General features: G+C 45.6%; 1 protein-coding gene across 4 annotated transcripts in view; it reads right to left on the bottom strand.

Annotated features, from left to right (window-relative positions):
• The window catches only part of FAM168A (family with sequence similarity 168 member A), a 128,438-nt gene that overhangs the window by 91,866 nt on the left and 14,637 nt on the right, over positions 1–21,935 (bottom strand). For 2 of the 4 annotated variants that reach the window (XR_005954592.1, XM_041460427.1), the window contains exon 1: positions 15,339–15,399. The exons of 1 other annotated variant lie outside the window; for it this stretch is intronic. The gene's annotated coding sequence lies outside the window, so the exon portion shown is untranslated. Of the gene's footprint in view, positions 1–15,338; positions 15,412–21,935 lie in introns of those variants that run through there. One more of the 4 variants, XM_041460429.1, reaches the window with a different exon arrangement.

The raw sequence follows: 21,935 nt of genomic DNA, 5'->3' as shown, positions 1-21,935 counted from the left end.
CGGATGCTGCTGCTGCAGAGAGAAGCTGTGAAAAGCTGCAGAGAAGGAGGCTGTCCAGCTGCCAGCACACATCCCTGCCACTGCTCAAAAACCGGTAGGGAACAGGCAGGATTGACCAAATTTGGATGTATTTGCAGAAAAACAATCAGTCCCAATCAGTGTCTTTGAGCAGAAGTGAAAAGACATTCATTAAAGAAGGAGAAAAACCGAATGAATTTGTGAGGAGGTAAGCCTTTGGAAAATCTAGGGAAATAACACAGCGCTGAGAAGTCCTGTTGGCACAGCCTTGCTCATCAAGAGTGTGATCTGGGATTTAGGCAGGGAAAACTTTAAGAACACAGAAAAAACCAGCCCTGCCTGCCTGTGGGGCAACCGTGCCAGGGCCTCAGCACTCTGACAGCCAAGAATTCCTTCCCAATATGCCATGTAACCCTGCCCTCTGGCAGTGGGACACCACTCCCTGTGTCCTGGCACTACGAGCTCCCATAAAAAGTCCCTCTCCATCCTTATCAGGTTAAGCAAAGACACCAAAGCAGCTTCCTGCAGCCCAGAATTCCTCCTTCCATTCCCACTTTCTTCTTGCTATGAAAGATATTAGATCCCTTAATATTTCCTAGGATTACTGCAGCTACTAAGTAGGGAAGCTCGTTCCCTAACATCTTCATCAGCTCCATGTGCTATTTCAAGCAGCAAAACAAGATTTTTAATTCTATCCTCCCTCCTATGCCCCAAATTTAGTTTTATTATTTTTAGTAGCTGCACTTCACTGATGATCTTTTTACAATTATTCTTCTATATTTCTCTTTTAATCCCTTATTTTCCTTCTTTCCACAAACTTGGACTCCAGTGGTAGGAGCTGGGTAGACAGATTATAAAATAGATTGGATTGAGTTAATTAGGATGTGGTGATTAAAACACCTGCTTTGGTAGATTGCAGAGGGTTCTGATAAAATAGTATAAAAATACACTGCACAACTGCTTATCAAATGAAGATAAAAACATCCAGCAAATATCTGACATTCTGCAGGGTTAAATCCTATTCCATAACATTTTGGGTTTAGCCCTCTGAGTAACCAAACCCCACAAAATGGAAAAGGGAAAAGTTCCCCAAAAGTCAACATTCACTTTCTTTACTGCCTGTTTTCAACAATTTCCCCAAACTTCTTCTAGAATTGACTCTGGAATAATTATTTTCACTTGTGCAAGTTATATATTATAAGGCACCTTGGGGTTTCTAAGTCACAAATGACTTTGTAATGAAAAGAAAACAATTTCATTATCTAAGATTATTGTTAATTGAAGGAAATATTGACTCTGCTACTGACAGCAGTCAACCTCCAGAAAGTGCAACATTTAAAATTACATGCAGCCGTTGTCTTAGAAATAAAAATAAACCTTTCAGTGAGAGCAGCTTCAGTGAGGCCTTTTCCTCTATTAAAAAAATAAAATAAAATCAAAGCAAAACACTCCAACAGAAGCCTTCCCTGCATTACAAAAGACGGATTAATGAGAATCTATTTGGACACTGGGAAAAGCCCTGGCAGGTTCATTGTGAAGGTTAATTCAGACACCTTTACTCACACATGGAATGGAATTAAAGAAACAGAATTTAAAGGCAATAGTGAAGGCTGCAGTGTCAAGCTATGAGCAAGGAGACACCACAGAGAGGATATCAGAGACATTTGTCATGGAGCCTAATGCACTTAGGACCCAAATTCTGGAAGAATTGGGCAAAATGTTAATGAATATATACAAATTATCCAGAATGGGTCTGAATTCCATTCTGCTCAGGGCACATTTAAAAAAAAACAAACCTAAAGATCCACCTGGAGCAACTGGAAGTGAAAACATCTGTGCAAATACCTAGCAGGAAATAAAGGCATGGAAAGAAATAATTTTGGAAGGCAGAGAACATTGCAGGAAACCACAGGGTCATTCCTGGCTGGAAGCACCTTCCTGTCTTTCCTCTCCTTGAAAACTGGCAGTTGCCTTTGAGCCATCAGGAGTGGCCCAGAGCTGTATGAGACCTGGGTGAGGGGAGGGATCCAGGTTAAAAATAACCTGGGTTTGCTGTTCCCTGATCTGGTTCACCAGCTGGCCCTGGGAGAGCTGGACCAGCAGAGCCAGGGAGCCCAGCACTGGGAACAGGCACAGGAGGAGGGAGGCTCCCAGGGACAGCTTCACCCTGGAGTCAGGAAATACAGGACACAGCCAGAACTGGGATGGAGCAAGAGGGGCAGCACCAGCAGGAATTCACCCCTGGATTCCCCAAACACTGATGATCCTCAAGAGGGAAAGGCTCCCAGGGCAGCTCCAGCTCCTGAGCTTCCTCCTCTCAAAGACCCATCTCCAGCACTCAGCTGGTGGAAGAACTGGAGTTGTTGGGAATCACCAGCAATGGTTTGGCCACTCAGGAGGGGAAGGAGTTTTTAAGGAAGAGGGTGAAAAGGAGCACGTGCTTCAGCAGAACCTTGCACACATCCACCACGGGAAAACCTCCCTCCAGGAAAACTCCATGGAACAACACACGATGACTCAACACCTCCAGGTGTGCAATAAGCTTCTCAAATTAGATGGTTTTGAAACTCCAGAGTCTTAAATATCCCAAGACCCTCCTTCATTTTTTACATGCAGGATTGAAGTGAGAACTCAAGAGGCAAGAAAAGCAAGGAAAGTATTAAACTGGCAACGTTGGGCATCGTCCTTTCTCCAGGAACATCCTGTTGGCTCAGCTCCCAAGCAAGACAAGTGACACACATCAGGACTCTGAATGTCACCTCTGACCACACCTCCCTTTGACATCACTTCCACTGTATCCTTAGAATAACTTTCCCACTTGGAGGATGCCAGCAGAAGGCCAGAAGGGCAGAGCGAGCTTAGGAAAAGCAACAAATCCCATCTGCATTTTCACTTACTCACAGTTACTGATTAAAAAAAAAAAAAAAAAAAAAAAAGAGTCTAATCCTCTGGAAAACTGGAGAGGTTGCTTCTGGAGCCAAAGAGCAGGAAAAGGACAACTGCTACTGAACTATCAGCACTGGGCTCCTTGCTCCTGTCAAGCCCTGGGTTTCAGGTGCTGAGCTGGGAGTCGATGCAGCGGCAGGATGGGTGGATTCAAGATATTTAAGTCAGACACTCTAATCTGAACTCCTACCAGCAGATAAGAGAGACTTAAACAGAGTGAGAGCTGGTTTGCTTTTATATTTAGCTCTATTTAAAAGAGACTCGTTTCTCTAAGGCCAGTTTTTCAAACATGCCAGTTTGCCAAGAAATATCGCTCTGCACCACATCTGCCAAAGTTTGTGATCCAGAAAAATACACACTGGAGATAAACGCCCTCATTCTGGATTTTCACTTCATTGTGTTTAGAAAAGCAAAGGGCAGTAAATTCTAGCTTGGTTTAATAATCTACTTCAATTTACAAGGGCCATCTTTTGGGAGGGGCTTTTCTTCAATCTCCATACTCAGAATAAATGGAATATCGGAATCATCCAGCTCAAGGCATTGCTGACTAGCAGAGTTTGGAGAGACAGATCCTACTGCTAACAGAACACAGAAAATAAGCACAGAGAGCCCCTTCCAGTACCTAAAGGGGCTCTCTGGAGCCTTCTCCTCTCCAGGTGAGCACCCCCAGCTCTCCCAGCCTGGCTCCAGCCTGGAGCAGCTCCGGGGCCTCCTCTGGGCTCTCTCCAGCAGCTCCAGGTGCTGCTGCTGTGTCCCCAGGGCTGGGGTCTCACCTGGGCTCAGGGGCAGAGTCCTCTCTCTCAACCTGAATTCCAGGATAAGAACAGCCCTTGATCCCTTCAGGATGTTTTTTCCACTGCAGCCACACAAGGCAGCGTTGAAATCTTTTCTCCACTGTCCTCAATGGAAACATGACAACAAAATCAATTTGGAGATTGTTGTATTGACAGAGACACTTCCTGCTGGAGTTATTTCCATCTGAAAAACCAACTGAGCCACACTGATGAAAACATTGTTTAAACTGTGATTCTGCAAGGAAACCTTTCAGCTCTAGAAAATTCACCCATTCCAGTTCTTATGTGTGCCTTGGGAAAAGGAGTTCTCTTCAAAAAAGGGCTTCACAAAACTGACTGGTCTTTTTTTATTTATCCATAAAGTATCTCAAAGCAACAACTGACTGTTTATCAGGTGTTTTGCCTTCCATTGTACCCAAAGCACAAACATTCTGCCATACCTGAGCAGCATCTCTGTGCTGAACCACACTTCATTAAGTAATTAATTGAGCGATTCAGACAGATTAGGTAGCAGTAAAAATTATTTTAAGGTGAGTAACTGCCTTTCCATAGAGGTGTTCCCAAAGTTCCCCACAATCTTTCAAGGCCTTTAATTACTTTCAATAACAAACTCACTTAAGAGCTTAAAAGCAATTAAAAATGAGTTAAGTCAACATTTCTTTCACTGGGGTTTATTAAGCACTTGTTTGAAGCAGTCCCAATCTCTCATTCCTTTAGAAGTCATTGGCAATTTCTGTCACTGTAGACTTAATTTTTGTTCACTTAATTCCCTAGGCCACGCAGGGACAGGTATTACAGTGGTGGTGGAAAACTCACTAAAATTTAGAGTAATATTCCCCAGTTTTTAAAGAGATCATAGTGGGGAGCCCCCCAACACTCAACTACTTCACCTTCCTGAACACTACACTTGGATTATAAAAATTCCTGATAATATTAGAGCAAAATAACAAGCTTTCCTCCAGCCTTTGCAAAGGACTTTAATAATTTCCTGTTCCAATCCCAGCACGGACCTTGCCTAAGGCACATTAATCCTTACCCCACACATTTAGTTCCTGCAGTCGGGTCAGGTCACCGAACAGGCCAGAAATGGTCCCTTATTAATTATTTAGTCACTGCAGAGTGTGGATTTCCTCATTTCCAGCACTGCCATTTCCCAAGTTTCTGGTGTGTCATGGTGCTCCTGGACTTTCCCACCAGCTCCAACAAATCCACCTTCTCATTCCAAACACTTTTCTGTGCCAGCATCTCCCCGATGTTGTCCTCCTCCATCCTATCCCAGACCTACATATTCCACGTGCCCCTCTATTTTATTTCCCAGTGCTTACTCCTATTTGAATACTACTTTTCCTTGCACAAAAACCCCCAGACTTAGCTCTAAACAATTCCTGAAAGTGTATCTTTTTCCATTCTCCTTTGTACAACAGGCAGTGTTTCAACTCTCACATTATACAAGGGGGAATGGCTTTAAACTGACAGAGGGCAGGGTCAGATGGGATATTGGGAACAAATTCTTCTCTGGGAGGGTGCTGAGGCCCTGGCACAGGTTCCCAGAGAAGCTGTGGCTGCCCCTGGATCCCTGGAAGTATCCAAGGCCAGGCTGGAGAGGGATTGGAGCAACCTGGGACAGTGGAAGATGTTCCTGCCCATGGAATGGGTGGCACTGGATGGACTTTAAGGTCCCTTCCAAGCCAAGGCATTCCATGATTCCATGAACTTCTCACTGTTTTAGCTTCTTCCATGTAAAATGCAGCTTCCCTAGGAAAGGGCCATGTCAGATTTAGTGCAGAATGCACATCAAAATTAAGTAACACATGACAGATCCTTTTATGCCTCTCCACTGGCTACAGTGAGAAATATTCCAAAGCAAAGGGTAGCACCTGAGCTTGTCTTCAAGTGCCCTTGCTGTACCCTCCCTCTGAGAACCAATGGAATCCTTCAGGCTGGAAAAGACAGCCAAGATCATCAAGTCCAACCCTGAAAAGCTAGAAAAGCCCGAGAAGCACCAATTCCTCTTCAAACAGCCCTGAAAATGTGCTGGGGGAACAACAGGAGAGAATGGTAGCAGTGCCCCTCTTGCAGAGATAAGAAATAAACCACAATAGACAGACCACAGTCCAATCTCACTAGGATATTTAGGAGCTCAACTCCCACTGAACCAACAAAGTCAAATTCCTAAATTCCTCTGCAGATCCAGGCACCAGAGAAGCACACTTCTTTGAGCTGCCTATTTCACATTTAATGTTTGTTGTGTGTTCTGGAGACATCCAAATGTTCCCAAACCTCCAAACATGCCACAGTCACCAAACTTTTGCTTTTACAATTCCTTTACTGCCGTTTTTTCCACAGGAATTCCAGTCCAGGCTGTTCTGGTAGGGGTGACAGGTTCAGCCATTTTATGCTTTCAGCAATCAGAACACAGCTCCATTTTATTTCATGCACTGCAATCAGAGTTTTGCCCTTAGTTTGGCAGCTTTTTATACCATGCAATAACAATTAACTCCCTTTGGCATAATTTATATGAATCATTGATTTAATGCAGACAGCAAGGAAAAAGAAAAGACCTATTAAGTCATCTAAATGACCCAAGCAGCACCGCTGGATTGTTCTCAGCAGCACATTTGCTGTGCTTGTTTGAAATGTGCTTGCACAGCACAAGTACAAAAACTGTCTGCAGAGCAGACATGTTTCACTAACAGATGCTCTAAGTCAACATAGCTTGGAAATCTTCAGTTTATAACTAAATGTTGTACTGCACTTTTACTCCTCCAAACAGGCTTTAATGTTTCTTGAGGGGGTGAGAAGGGGATATTTGTATTTCAGTAGAAAATACTTCCATGACAATTTCCAAGATGGATCTAAGGCTTGCAAGTCCAAAGTAGCACCTGGAAAATCCTGGGACCGTCTCTAGAGAGGATATGGATGCACTGCAAGAGGATGTCCAGTCCTAGGCCTATAAATAATACAGACATGTATGTTCAGGATGGGTTTTGATGGGGTTTTTTGTTTGTTTGTTTTTAAATCTCTTGAAGAAAATAAGGTGGGACTTCTCTGATGGAATTCCAAGAGCCAAACTCCTGGCAGATGTGTTCTCTAATCTAAATCTTTCTAATGGGGATTCCCATGTTTCCTCAGGCAATAGCTCAGGTTTGGGGTTGATTTTCCTGTCCCACCACAAGCTTGTCTTCCAATTCATCCACGGGTTTACAGATGGTGCATGCTACCCCATCTACCAAATCCTTGAGAGAGTTTAGAAGTGTTGGTCTCACTGTGAACCCTCTGGGAGGGTTTACATACATCCTTGGGGTGGGATTCATGGTGGGATCCTTGGGGGTTGTCCTGAGCACAGCCAGGATTTGGAAAAAATGATCCTTGTGGGTCCCTTCCAACTCAGGATATTCTGTGATTCCGTGATTATATCCTGTAATAAACAGCCCTCTGGGAACATCAAACCACTGACATTTACTCATCCATCTCACAGCACAGCACTCCTTGGGATGTGGAAAACCTTCCTAAACCTAAGGGAACAACATCCACCCTCAAAGCTGCTCAGCTCCCTACTGGGAGCAATCAAGGAACTACCAGGAGTGCTGTGGTAGGAGGAGAGGTGTTTGTAATTAAGCACCTCTGCACAAATGCAAATTAAATGTGCCCCGTGCTTCATTTGAGTTTAGCAGAGCCTGACTCTGCTTTTGCTGGCACAGCTTGGAAAGCTGTGACCCAAGGGGAGGGAGCAGAGGTTTGTGCAAGGAGTGCTAAAACAAAGCTAAGCAGAATCATTCCACAGGCCGCTCCAGAAGCTCCCCTCCGTGTGCTTCCTTGACCCACTAAAAGCTTTCTGCAATAAACAGCCAAACACACAGATGTCCAGGGCCCTCCTGCAGAAACCATTTGCACTGTAAACAGGACATAAAGCGGGGGGGAAAGCAGTGCTGTGAATGTGCAAGAATTACAAGTCCTAAATTTCTCTTCGTGCCTCACAGTGCAGTCACTGTTGCTCCACAGAAAGGTTCCCGAGTGGACATCTGTGATTTGGCAGGACCTTGAGAACCACCATGGGAAGAGAGGCCAAAAACCAGAAAAGTGGCTAAAAACAAGTGGGACATTAGAACAACAGCAAAGACCAAGGGGATAATCAGGAAAATGCTGTCAGGAATGATACTGAAGAAGGATCACTGTCAGGAGAGCTGAGATCACCAGATGACTGCCAAGACAAGGAGTCATGGGGCATAAATCACCTCAGAGCAACATAATCAATGTCTGTCTCCTTACTACAGTGACAACGTGGTCCCTGTGCCACCATGGCAACCTACAAGGCTGTAGAACCAAACCTCTGGGACAACAAATCCCAGAAAACACTGACTGCGTAGACCATACCCAGGAGAAACTGGACACAATGCAATCCTGCACTGCATAATGGGAAGAAAATATTAGTGACCACCAAATTTTGACTGCAAGCCCAGAACAGCAAGAGCACAGAGCATCCATGAACACCAGTGATTCCAAAGCATCACCATGTTCCCATCTCTGCCTCAGGACAAGAAGGGCTTCCATTGGACACCCAAAATTCCCCAGGCTCGGACCAACACCTCATCCCACTCCATGGGTCAGCTCCTGCCCACTGCCTTCCTCAGCATCCTCAGATCATCACCACCAGCAGACTGACAGGGCCTGGCACGTCACATTCTGTCACATGCCATCAAATTGCTCCCACTGGACTGTTAATGTGATTAGCACCTGCAGGTTTGGGGTTTTTTCCCAAAGGAAAACAAGTTCTTTGCAGTCACTCTGGAGATACTGAAACAAATTGTTGGTCCCCTGAGTATAAATTATTGTCATGACCACTGCCGTGTCAGAATGCACAAGAATTAGCTCTAGAAAGTGTCTGTACTGTAAATTTTAACACTGAGAAAAGCCTCAGATCCTTAAAAACATCTTTGCTCAGCTACAGCAAGGAAGAAGACACAGAGAAAAAACTTGTGTGAGTAATAGGAGAGATGTTCAGTGTTACAGATAAGGCAGGAAAATTTATCCTCCCCCCTTTTAGACGGCCCAAAAATGAGTAATTATGTGCCAGGAGATATCATCTACTCCACAAATCAAGTCACTGAAACTACAGACTAAAAATTGTTTTTAAGAAAGTCAATTTATTAGCGATTACTGTGCAGACAGACATATGAGTGCTCTTGTGTACTTGCTGCATTAACAACCTCTCAAAAGCCACAGGAAAAGGAAAATCAATACTGTGTATTTTTTCTCACATCAATTTATCTACTGCTGAAAAAAAATAACTCACTTCTGTGTATGCCACACATGACATATCCCAGGTTTCCTCTGAGCAAGGAAAATAAAACAAGCTTTTGCTGGTTTCAACCAACCAAACTCTGCCTTGCTGGACTCAGATTTTGCTTTTGATAAAACCTGAAATAAGACTTGAACAAACTCAGTGCAGTCTCAGGCAGCTTGGCACTGGTACACAGAGCCTTTTGTTACTGATCCTGTGGTGCTGGCACAGGGCTGGAGACCATTAGCAGTGAACGGTCCACTAAATATTTCATGATTCTGGATTTCAGACGTTTCCCAGGACAGGTTCTATCGCCACAGATCCTACAAATGGGCATGACAGTTGCTAAATAAAGGATATCATGCAGAGTAGCCTCTCCAAAGCACTCCCAGAGCCTCCAGCCAGGAACCAAGCTCTATATTTTTTACATATGTATATGTCTCAAAAGTATGTATTTTTTTCCTCTCCAATTACAAAACACAAATTTTCTCTGCATAAAGTCTTTCAGGCTGCTACTTTGACAGGAATCAAAATAAATCCCAGGATGGCATTCCCTGTCGAGCAGACTAATCTTGTTTCCTTCATTTTCTTTTTCCAGGTCACCAGTTTACTTCCCTCGGCCCAGAGCTCCCCACAGACTCTGGGAGGGCGCCTTAAAGAGCTCTGCATCCACAGCATTTCCCCATCACTAAACCCTAAAACACTTCTGCCAGATCCCAAACGGGGCAAAGCCTTCTCCAAAACAAATGCTGCAGCTTTTGCTCTCCAGGCTGGTACAATTCCCAAAGACGTGGCCTTGCTGTTTTCCTGCAGGGAACGCAGGGCCTCAAGGCCTGCCCAGCAGAACGTGGCCTTCACCAGCCACGGTCCTGCAGATTTTTGTACAAATCCAACCAAATCCCTAGAGAGGAGCGGCTGGAGAGCAGGAATTGGGGGTGCTGGTCAGCTGGAGCCAGCAGGGAGGACAAACCACGGCCTGGGATGCACCAAGGGCCGGGCAAGGGAGGACTGTCCCACTGGCCACACAGGCCGGACATTTGGAAGCATTCCTTTACCAAGAGGGAGTTCAAATGCTGGAAGTGGCTTCCTGCAGAGGTGGCCAATGCCTCAAGCCTGTCAGCAGCCCCCTTAAGGAGAATGCCCTTAAGGACATGCTGTGAATTTGGTCAGCCAGGAGTGTGGACGATCCCTCAGGGCCCCTTCCAACCGCGCCAGCCTGTTGGATTCTAAAGCAGGAGAGAACCCTGAGGACTCGGGCTAAAAATCCCAATATCTAACCTTTGCTCAGGCACCGAGGGGCACACCGAGGTGCTGATCCTCCTCCCAGAGACACTTCCATGCCCACTTGGAAGCACGGCACGCTGCCAGGCAGCCGGATAATCCTGCCCGGAGCCGGGCTCCTTGAGGCAAAGCAGCTTTGTGGGCCACTGGAGCCACTGGCGCCTCAGACAGGCCGCCTTCACTCTCACAGCCGCCTTAAGCTCATCTCAGCTCCAAATAACACGGGCAAAAACCTCCCCTGAGCCTCAGTGATCCACAAAAGGCCGTGGCAGCACAAGGAGAGGTGGGAACACAGGAGGAGAAGTCATGCCCTGGTGGGAGCCTGCCTAGGGACACCGGGTAGGCCGCTCTTGGAGACGGGGAGCTACTGGAACATGGCTTGGCCATGATTTTTCCTCTCTGCCCTCGTATCAGAGCTCACACACCAGCACTCCTCCTGCTCTCCTGCCCCTGTGCTTTGTACGACCCACTCTCCCTCCCCTGCCCTGCAGCCACGTGGTCAAAAAGAAATCACCACCGAGCTCCAAAGTCAAATGTCCCCATCCATCAAACACCAAAACCTGGAGCAAAAACCTGGTTTTTAATCAAAGTTTGGCTGAAGTTGACCCCTGCACTCACAACCTGTGAGGAAGCAGCTGACGAGCAGATGTCACTGCTGGATAAGCCTCGTTTCTTTAGGAAGCTAAAAATGGAACCAGCCATCACCATCATCTATGTTTAGACCCAATATTCCAAACAATTCCTCTATTTGCAGTTGGGTTTTTTTTTCCCCTCCTGAAGCTATCTCTGGCAGAAGAATTAAACAGCTGCCATGGAGAGCAGGAATGGAGTTAAAAGCTGAAGAAATGCAGCGCTGGTAGCAGAGGTGACGCACCAGCTGGATGCATTCCAGGTCACTGCAGCCTGGCAGGCTCTCCAAGAGGACATCCCAGCGGATCTCAGTGGCACAGTTGGATTTTTCCCCCACGTATGCAAAAGCCATAACTCCTATGGAGCCAATCATTTCACGCTGGAAGCCCTGCAATTCATTTTTTAAATGGTTTGCCAATCAGGTTATTATGTTCAAGCTAAGGGAGGAAAAAACCCTATAGAAAGACTTTTCATGGGGAAAGCATTCCGCTTAGGATTTTCCTTGTCTTCCTGTGCCAAATTGGCAGGAGAGCTGTATAATTACAGAGCTTTTACAAACAAAATTAATGTACAGCAAGTCTGTACATGGCCACCCTCCCATCCATGGATTTTATGGAGAACAGAGCAAAAGGATGCCAGTTTTATTTCACTGTGAAACCACTCTCCCAAAACAGGACTGTTTTTAAGTAAAATCCCTGTGTGGTACCACAGACTGTAGTCCCCTCTTTTAAAAGGCAGGCAAACTTCACAAGAGCCACAGAGAACAGGGACAGCATCCCTCAGATCTGTGTTCCCACACAGGGATCAGGATGCCCAGGAGTGGCATCAACCCAGGAGATGTGGCCATAGAGACAGAAGAAGGGCAATTATGGAAGTTGTTAAACATAAAACCTTATTTTCTTATCTGGCTGACCAGGAGACCCTATTTTTTAGACTGAAATATAACCAGATACATGTGTCAAAAACCAAGTCTCAAAAAAAAGACACCTTATTATATATTAAAGGTTTATTTCTCTTTATTATAGCAGCACATCAGTCCCCCTAAGATCCACAAGCAGCTTCCAAGAATCCTCTGCTGCTGTCACAAATGTTCATTCTGTGGATCCTAATTTCTCTTTGTTTTTCCTGTCACATTCAATACATCTCCAGTTCATGAATTATAGACTTGCCTGATTTCCCTAACATCACCCAGGAGTCTACAGTAATTCAGGAACCCAGCAGACGCTGGGGAGCTCCAAGTCCTGGATGCTGAGACTCCTTCAGGATGAGAACAGACTAAGGCACGTAATTCCCCCCTGACTGAGCTGGCCACATTCCTTTCCCTTATTTTTCCTCCAAAATTCCACTGCTAGCAGTTCACTCTCGAGGTGCTGAGGAGATGAAGATGACACACGTGTGTGGTCCCAGACCTGCTGGCACAGGATCCATAGGATACCTCCAACACCGTGCCAAACCACTTCACTCCATCCAACCACTGCTCCTGAAAGCTGAGCAGGGTAGGGGACACTCCTGAAGGCCAGGGCCATCCAGAGGGACCTACACGAGATTGAGGAGCAGGAGATTCGAGGGGATAATGAGGTTCAACAAGTGCTGCACTGTGTTGGGGTACAAGAACAAACTGGGAGGAGAAGTCATTGAGAACAGCCCTGTGAAGAAGGATTTGGGGGTGCTGGGAGATGAAAAGGCCCTGGACCCCCAAGTGTGGCCTTGGAGTGCCTGGAGGAGCCAATAATAAAGAGGGAGAGAGACTATTTACAAGGGCCTGGAAAAACAGGACACAGGGAATGCCTTCCCACTGTCAGAAGGTAGGGATAGATGGGATGTTGGGAAGCAATTCCTCCCTGTGAGGATGGCACAGGGTGCCCAGAGCAGCTGTGGCTGCCTCTGGATCCCTGGAAGTGTCCAAGGCCAGGCTGGACAGGGCTTGGAGGAACCCAGGATAGTGGAAGGTGTCCCTGCCCATGGAATGGGTTTTAAGGTCCCTCTCATACCAAACCATGCTGGGATTCTGTGACATGATTCAATAATTCCCTATTTCCCTGCAACATGAGACACATCCCCACTTGCTCCAGAGTCCCAACCCAGATTTTTGTTTTTTGGAAACAGAGCAAGAGCTGTCATGTCAGCAGCACCCCCACAACACTGGGATCATTGAAGAATTTACTCAGTGACCTTTCAGCAGCAGATAAGCACATACACTCCTTAAACATTAACTCCTTCCAAACCCATATTCATTTCAGCATTTTTTGGACACTGACACACATTTAATTTAGAGCAACAAACGTCAAAAACATTCCACTGCTTTCTTCAGCCTGTGAGAAGCTCAGCACAGCAATTAAACCACACGTGTGGAGTTAAACACAAGCTCTAGAGCTGCTGCACCGACAGCTTCTCTCCAGCTCTTCATGGTCCTTTACCATTGTAAGAGGCTTTGGTTTTTTTTGTTTTGGATGGTTTAAGTCATCTTATATATACTTCCTTGGCAGTTCTCTTGGGGGGAGGGAAACAATTTTTTAAGAGGATTTTAAATTATTTTAATCTGAAGAGCATTTATAAACATTTCCCAGTATACAGCAAGAACAATCTGTTGTTGGTGGTACATTAATCCTGGCGAGGACTTGAAGGGCAGAAACACAATGGGGTGAAATTGTTACAGATAGCCTCGGGGTTATTCCAATACTTGAACAACTGGAATAATGGGGTGGAATTAAAAACATGGGCCCAAGCTTTGGAAACGCCTCACGATAAGATCACGGTGCCCAAAAAGAGGAACATAAAACTGTTGAAGAGGAGACACTTGTGGAAATTAAAAATGAGCCTTGTAGAAGCACAAGAAGTGCTTCTAGCCCAGATGGAAAAACCATCCATCCTTTTCCACTCAAAAAAAAAAAAAATAACCAGCAGGAAAAATTATCTTTCTTCCATTTGGACAAGTAAAATTTCACAAGGTTACTGTAGAGAACAACCCAGAACTGGCAAAATGGAAGAGAGGAGAGATAATCTAATGGGCCTTTTCTATCTAATGTTTATGATTCTTATGAAAAATGACCTGAATAAGTGAAGTTATTTGCCCTTGTCCTCTTTGTTCATATTGGATTTAGTCATGAGGGAAATCCTGCCAAGGATAGTATGTTTTACTCAATTTACTACCCTTTGTGATTGCTCTATAAAATATTGGATACATGATAGGAAAGGTTATGGAGGTTCAGGGCGGGGGTTTTTGCAATGGAAAAAGAAGGAACACATTGAACACTTGCTGGCAGTAAAAATTAAGACAACAAGAACTGGTGGAATTTTCTGAGGAGAATGTTTTTCTGTGAGTCCATGTTCAAAGGATTGTATTTAACCCGAATACGGTATAACTTCAAAAAAATAGCAATTGAGTATTAAACAAACAGTCTCTTGCAACATTTCAGTTCCAAGTAGGTCACAAATAACACTGGAGTCAGAAGCTCCATCTCTCTGCTGCACAAACTCTGTAATTGCCAGAAGCTGAGGTTTCCTTTGAATTCCCAGTATTTATTATCCTGCTGCTTTCGGACTCTCGCCGTTAATCATACGGTTGCACTGCTCCTGCTTTACAGCAGAAGGCAAGAAACCAGAACCTGCTCTTCCAGGCTTTGCATTTGGTGTGGCTAACACTGAGCTGTGAGTCCCCTTTGCTGTGGAACCCACCCCCAGCCCCAGCATCTGTGCTGAGAGAACCTGGGTCACGCTCGGCGCAGCCCGTGAGCCATAAAAAACACGGAGAACTCTGGCAAAGCCCAGGTGCAGCTGGTCACCAGCACCACCAACCCCTTCTCGGGGACTCCAGCACACTGAGGTTGTTTTCCTAAAGCTATAAAGGCCAGCCATAATGATGCAGGATCTGTTAAATCCTGGGAATGCACTGTGTTGAAAGATTCCAGGGAGAAGTTGGGGCATTCCTCCCTTACCATTCAATCCTACCCCAAAACCAAGAGCCTGGGAACTTGCAGCTGCACCGGATTGTAATAAGTGGTGTCAAAAATTCCAAGCAAATGAGTACCACATGTCTGGGAAGCAGGCCCTTTTCCTGGGCTGACCTTGGAGGCTGAAGGGCTGCCCCTTTCCTGACAAAAGGATTGCAGGAAGAAAAACATCCCGAGTGCCGCCGTGTAACCACGCGGGTGAGATCCTGCAGCTCTTTGCCACAGAGAGCACGAGTCGAGGCTTTGGGAGGAGATCAGATCCCATTCCTCAGGAGCTTCCCCAAAAGCTGAATGGACTCCCACAGAGTGGGTCTTCTTCCCTCACAGGCTTTGGGTTTTTATGGGGGATTCCATAAATCACTGCTGCTATAGCATCCCCTATGGATTTTCTTGGAATGGATGCTGGGAGACAAAGGCAGAGCAGAAGCCCTGACTCACCTTGTGGAGGGTGGATTTTTTGCTGCCATTGGAAAGATGGACATGCTCCTCTCCAGCTGTGTCAGACATGAGCATCAGAAGGCCTGGAAATTATACATGTTACTCCTTAACCTCTTTCACAGCAAGGTCCTCCTGACCCTTTACTTGGGATTAAATTACACACATTTACAAAAACTAATTGTCTACAACGCATTCCAATTACAAGTCTAATTATACTTATCTAACTGTTGCCTGACTGACTTGGTCTGGAATCAAACCATGCTTTTTGCTTTATTCTATATTAAATTGGGCTGAAAGGCTTTCTGGAGCTCTGGAAGTTCAGAAATAGATAAAATAGAAGCATCTGAGGACTGAGCTAAAAGGCCAGGCCAACACAGAAGAGCTTTCCAAGCACACATCAGAAGGATCCATCAGGATTTAAAAAATCTTGGACTCAATATCTTTACTTTTGTTTCCAAAAGACCAAAAGAACAAAAATGCTCAGTCCCAAGCTTCAGGAGGGTCTTTCATCCAAACAGAGGATTATGTCAGTCCCTCCTGATCTTGAAACATATAAATCCATTTTACACTACTTTCCTTTCTGGAGGCTCTGAACAAGTCTATCAAAACCTTGCAGTTATGTATTAAGGCAATAATTACAATCAAACAAGCATGTCTCAATGGGTTTAAAGCAATATGGACCACTGTGCTCATAGGACAACAATCAATGACTCCACATCCAGCTGGCAGCCAGAAACAAGGAAAACAGGGCTGGTACTTGGGCTTGTCTTGTCCAAAACCACCATGGATTACTTGAGTAACAGCACAGGCTGGTGTGAAGAGGAATCACAGGATGGTTTGGGTTGGAAGGGACCCTAAAGACTGTCAGAACTCCAGCCTGGCCTTGGGCACTGCCAGGGAACCAGGGACAGCCACAGCTGCCCTGGGTAACCTGTGGCAGGGCCTCCCCACCCTCACAGCCAGGAATTCCTTCCCAATATCCCACCTAACCCTGCCCTCTGGCAGTGAGATGCCATTCTCTGTGTCCTGTCCCTCCATCCCTTGTCCCAAGTCCTTCTCCAGCTCTCCTGGAGCCCCTTTGGGCAGGGGAGGGATCTGGCTGGCCAGTCAAGGGAAGTCATTATTGCCCCAAACTGCACACAGCACGGGACTTGGGAAAACCAGGTGAGAAAGCTGGACTTCTTTGATCTGGCAAGGAGGAGACTAGAGCCAATCTAAGCCCAGCCTGCAGCTCCCTAAACAGCAGCTACAAAGGTGTCAGTCAGAGACTGTGAGCTCTGCAGGAGCCTCTTCTCAGGCAGCCCACAGCATCTTGCCCACCGTGCTCAGTGCTCAGGATCAGCCCAAAAATCAGACTAAGGCAAGGGAGGAAGGGATGCCACTCCCTCTTAGTCTGGTGCATGGACTATGCCCAAGTGAACATCAGCTATGCCCCATCAGAGCAGCCTCAGCAATTAACACCCTATTCTCACCCATCAGTTCCTCGTGACAGAGTTCATCCCGTAAGGAATCACAGCGTGCATTTGATTTTCTGCTCAGAATTTGCACCATCTAATTTACTCACGATTAGCATAGATGATCTAATATTCCTTTCTGATCTTAATTCCCACCAAACCCATCAGATTCAATCTCCCTTTTTTTGTACACAGACTACAAAAGCTCGAGTCATTACAATTCCTACCCGGTTCCACACTGGTGTAAACGAGAGAATGAGACCCTTAAATTTCCAAAGAGCTTGAAGGCAGCGTTGCATTAATGAACCTCCTGGAACAACCATGTGTCTGTGCAGAAGAATGTCAGCTACTTGCATGGCAGCCTTTGAAGGTCTCTCCAAGGAGGAAACGAGCCATCAGCCCGGACAAATTCCCCAGCTGGGTTTTGATGGATCACAAGACAAACACATCCCTACAAAGAGACGCTGAAATTGTTTTGCAAGGCCTGGTACCCCTGACCTCAGCCCTGCTCTGTCCTGCTCCACTCACACAGCCTGAGAAAAGCCCCTTCAGGTGGGCACACATGGACTTGGGGAAGCAGAATGGTTGTGACAAATCCAAGCACCAAGAGAGCACTTCAATATCTGGGTAGAAAAAGGGGGGAAAAGCAACATGGTTCAAGTGGGTGATTCGATGATTATCTTCCACACCAAACAAGCTGAGACAGTTTCACACCTTATACTTTCTGAAACAGTCTGAAAGAGGGACTGGGGACAAGGGATGGAGGGACAGGACACAGGGAATGGCTCCCACTGCCAGAGGGCAGGGTCGGATGGGATTTTGGGAAGGAATTGTTCCCTGTGAGGGCGGGCAGGCCCACAGCTGGGGCTGCCCTGGATCCCTGGCAGTGCCCAAGGCCAGGCTGGACAGGGCTTGGAGCAGCCTGGGACAGTGGAAAGTGTCCCTGCCATGGCAGGGGTGGCACTGAGTGGGCTTTAAGGTGCCTTCCAACCCAAACCATTCTGGATTCTGTGAGAACACCTGTCAGATCAATGCTGCTGCTGACATCCCAGCCTGTTCTGGGAGAAATCCGTTGCTTTTCTCAGGAATTCATCAAGTGGAAAGCTGTTCTATGAACACAAACACTTCTGCACCCCACTCTGTACTAATCTGAATTCCAGTTTCCAAGGGAAGTCTGACATTAGTTCCTAGCACACATCACCACTGAAACGTATCATTCTTTGTTTCCTATACAATAAAAAATTAAACAAAGACTCTCAAATTACTAATTAGATGCCATTGCTTAAATAAGTGTGCACAGAAGCAGTGGCCAAAATAAAGGAGTTCTAATTTTAATGAAAGGACAGCAGTGTACAAGTGATATTTGACCAAGCAGGGAAGAGAAATTTCTTTGAGGAGAATGATAGCACAATTTTTAAAAAAACCCCAAGTTTATAATCAAATGTTTTAAATCAGCAAGCTGGGATTCTTGACTTAAATACAATTTAAATCAGCAATAGATTTTAAAAATGGATTTAAAACCAGAAGTAGTTACATGAAATAACCATTTCTTCTCCTGGCAGACAAAGCTGCAGGATCCCCTTTGGCAAGAAAATAGGAAATTTTTAGAGAAATTGAGTATTTAAAATAAATTATACCTATTGCAGCTCTTCCTCATATAAAATACAATAATAATCCAAAATATTGTTTAAGAAAAGCAATAAAAGGAAGGCAAAAGCTACCTTAAGTAGGTTGGTAAATGGTAAAATCCAGCTCTCCCACCCTTCCCCACCAGGAATGCAGTCACACGCAGGCTGTGGCTAAACACAGGAATACAACAGGAAAAATTAAACTGGGTGTAACAACAACAAACAGAATGGAAATGGAATCCATTCAGATCCTCCCTCCCACTATCAAATTCCTTGCATGACGACTGTTGGAACGGGCATAAACTCAAAATTCAAAAATCCAGGAGATAAAAGGTGTCGGTTCACTGCCACTCCACCTTTGTAGGACTGTGTAAGGCACTCGAGGAGTTCAGAGCATGATAAAAACCAGCTTTTTCTTCAGCTCTCACCATTACTTTTGAGTGGCACCAATGCCAAACCCCAGAGCTACAAGAGCTTCTGTGCCATATAATCAACCCCTGCAAAATTTTGATCCAAGAGGCCTGAAAACAGCCTTGCAAGGGAAATATCAATAATTCCTTTCCAGGGACAGGGAAAACAAAAATCCAGACAAACCAGAGATCTTGCTCCAAGTCACACAAGAACTCAGCTCCTGTGTCATGCACAGTCCCTGCTTTTGTCTTTCCCTGGCCTTGATGGCAAGGCATCTCTTGCCATCTCTCCCCCTTAAACCTAAAAAAAATACCTTGGCATGCTGCAAAAGTGTTCATTTCCAAGAGAGAAAAACATAACTTTGCCTTTGACAACTGTTTTTCAGACTGAAATATCGTCTTGAACAAGAGAATTTCCCATACTGGAAAGGTGTGAAAGCTCTCCAGCTTCTCCTTGCCAAGTTTTAATCACTGTAATTCAGGACTAACTTCCCAAGCACGGAAAATGGGAAGGTTTTGGGTTTTCCCAGTCCCACAGGGAGTGCTGCTGAGGGATGAATAAAACAGGTCAATTCCTCTGTGGATCTGCAGCATTCCAGCAGCTCCATTCATAATTCATGGTTTTGACACATCTACCTGCTGCTTGGGAAAGATGAGCACACACAAACATGACATGGGCAAGAGCTTTTTCCTTCTTTCACTCTCGTTTCCACTCTCCCAACAGAAAAAAAATTAAAAAATAATAAAAAAGGAATAGGCTGAAGAAGCAGAGTAGGGATTAATCCCAGAAGAATAAATTTATTGCTTCCACACAAGCCCCTGGCTGTCCAGAAGCACATGTGTACACTCATAGAAAACAAGTCTTACATATTATTTTTGAAAGTTCAACATGGCCGTTTACCTTTGTAATTATCAGTTTGAAGCTGCAGGGAAACAGACATCCCTGGGAAAGGGGACAGAACCCTGGGAAAGGGGACAGAACCCTGGGAAAGAGGATACATCCCTGGGAAACGTAAACAGCCAAGAGTGTTTAGGTGGTTCCAAACTGAATGTTGTCAAAACTTCCTAAATCTAAGTGGGGGAAACTGACAATGGGAAAGTGCTTAATTTATACAGTCCCAGAATGGCTTGGGTGGGAAGGGACCTTAAAGATCACCCAGCTCCAAGCCCTGCCATGGCAGGGACACCTTCCACCAGGTCAGGTTGTCCCAAGCCCTGTCCAGCCTGGCCTTGGGCACTGCCAGGGATCCAGGGGCAGCCACAGCTGCTCTGGGCACTGTGCCAGGGACTCAGCATGCCCTCAGGGAAGAATTCCTTCCTAATCTCCCATCCATCCCTGCCCTCTGGGAAGCCATTCCCTGTGTCCTGTCCCTCCATCCTTGTCCCCAGTCCCTCTCCAGCTCTCCTGGAGCCCCTTCAGGCCCTGCAAGGGCTCTGAGCTCTCCCTGGAGCCTTCTCCTCTCCAGGTGAGCACCCCCAGCTCTCCCAGCCTGGTTCCAGCCCCCAGAGCATCCCCACGGCATCCTCTGGATCTTTCCAGCAGCTTTGCAGGTGACATCTCACCTGGGCTCAGGGACAGAATCCCGCTCAGCCCAGGCATGGAGGTTTCCAGGTGCCAGTGCACATGGGCAGGGCATGCCCAGCTCTTCCTCCCTCAGCAGCCCAAATCCTTGTCCCCAGGGCTGCTCCCCAGCCGTTCCCTGCCCAGCCTGGCTGAGTGGCTCACGCTGAATTAATTCCAGGAGGGCTCCCTGTGCCCCGAGCAGGCAGCGTGGCCATCAGCACACGATGACAAGCTGGGGTCGTGTCGTGGAACACTCCAGCATGTGGAGTATCATGCATTTAGTTTGCCTGCAATTAAGACCATTTCATTGTCTCATCAGGATCCCTGTGATACCCAATTAAGTAATAACACAAGGAAAGTGCTCTTAATTAATGAGGAAAATGCTCTACAAGCTAGACACAGGTGTGTGTATCTCAAGCAGGGCCTGAAACAGTTGAACAGATCATTTAATCTTTATTTAAAAAATCCCCACTCAAATTTGTATCTAATTACCTCAATAGCAGGAATCTTCCTGATTTCTTCCAAGGGGGTTAAATTTCTTTGCAATATTCAACAACCAAGTGGTTTATACAAGACTCAAATTAAAACTGACACTTGGAGTGCCAGAGCGATCACAATTTACACATTGTTATTCTGGGGATGGAACAAATGGGTTTAAACCACCTTTCTCCTTGCAGTGTTTTCACAAAATCAATCTCCTCTACTGATATTGAATAAGCACATTCGTGTTTATTCTTATAGCAGCTCTGCTATTTGGGTTGAGCTAAATGAAAGCCCATCCCCACTGTTAGATTAGTCAGGGCAACATCTTTTAAAGAAAGATACTGGAAAAAGGCAGAATATCATCCTTACACGCTTCAGTGAACGGAATGGCAAAATTTAACTGCAGAAACCAACATTGCCATCAAGTACAGCAGTTTTGTACCTCAGTTTCTTCAGCTAAGTAAAGTGGACATGTGTCCTTCAATGCCTTAAACACACAGGGCCATTTTACAGAGCTGTATGGGAAATCATGCAGTCACTGGAGCTGGAGTGGGCAACTTTGATGAGCTTTATCTCCCATTCCCCATTGATTGGTTTCAGTGACATTTTGAATCAGTTGGAATTATTCCAGCCACAGTCTTCTACCTCTGGTGAGAATCAAGCATGGAAACAAAGTCCTAAATTCTGACTTCAGGAGCAGGAATTGCAAGGAACATTATTTGCAGGGAGTGAGGCACATGAAAATCTGCCCTTGCCTTTCTCCCCAGATCCTCAGGCACAGTCACCTTCCCAGGGAGATCAGCCTTCCACCTCCTCAGCTCTTTTCTCCCTGGATAGCAGAAGGAACCAGCTTTCTAGAAACTCAAATCTTATTCACAGCACAATGAAAGTCTTTGATTTTAAAAAAATATTGTAAAAAAAATTTCAAAGTACCTATCCAGGCTACAGCAGCCTGTCCAAAATCTTCTACAGCAGATCCCTATGGAGAAAGGTTGATAAAGAGGACAGAGCTGTCAACCTGTACTTTCATAACCTCCCACCCTAGTTTTTCATCACAA

Source organism: Pyrgilauda ruficollis, unplaced genomic scaffold (genome assembly GCF_017590135.1).
Source record: "Pyrgilauda ruficollis isolate IOZ18807 unplaced genomic scaffold, ASM1759013v1 scaffold143, whole genome shotgun sequence".
NCBI lineage: Eukaryota > Metazoa > Chordata > Aves > Passeriformes > Passeridae > Pyrgilauda > Pyrgilauda ruficollis.
Note: the sequence above shows the minus strand (reverse complement) of the source record. Positions and strands in the feature narration are given on the sequence as shown.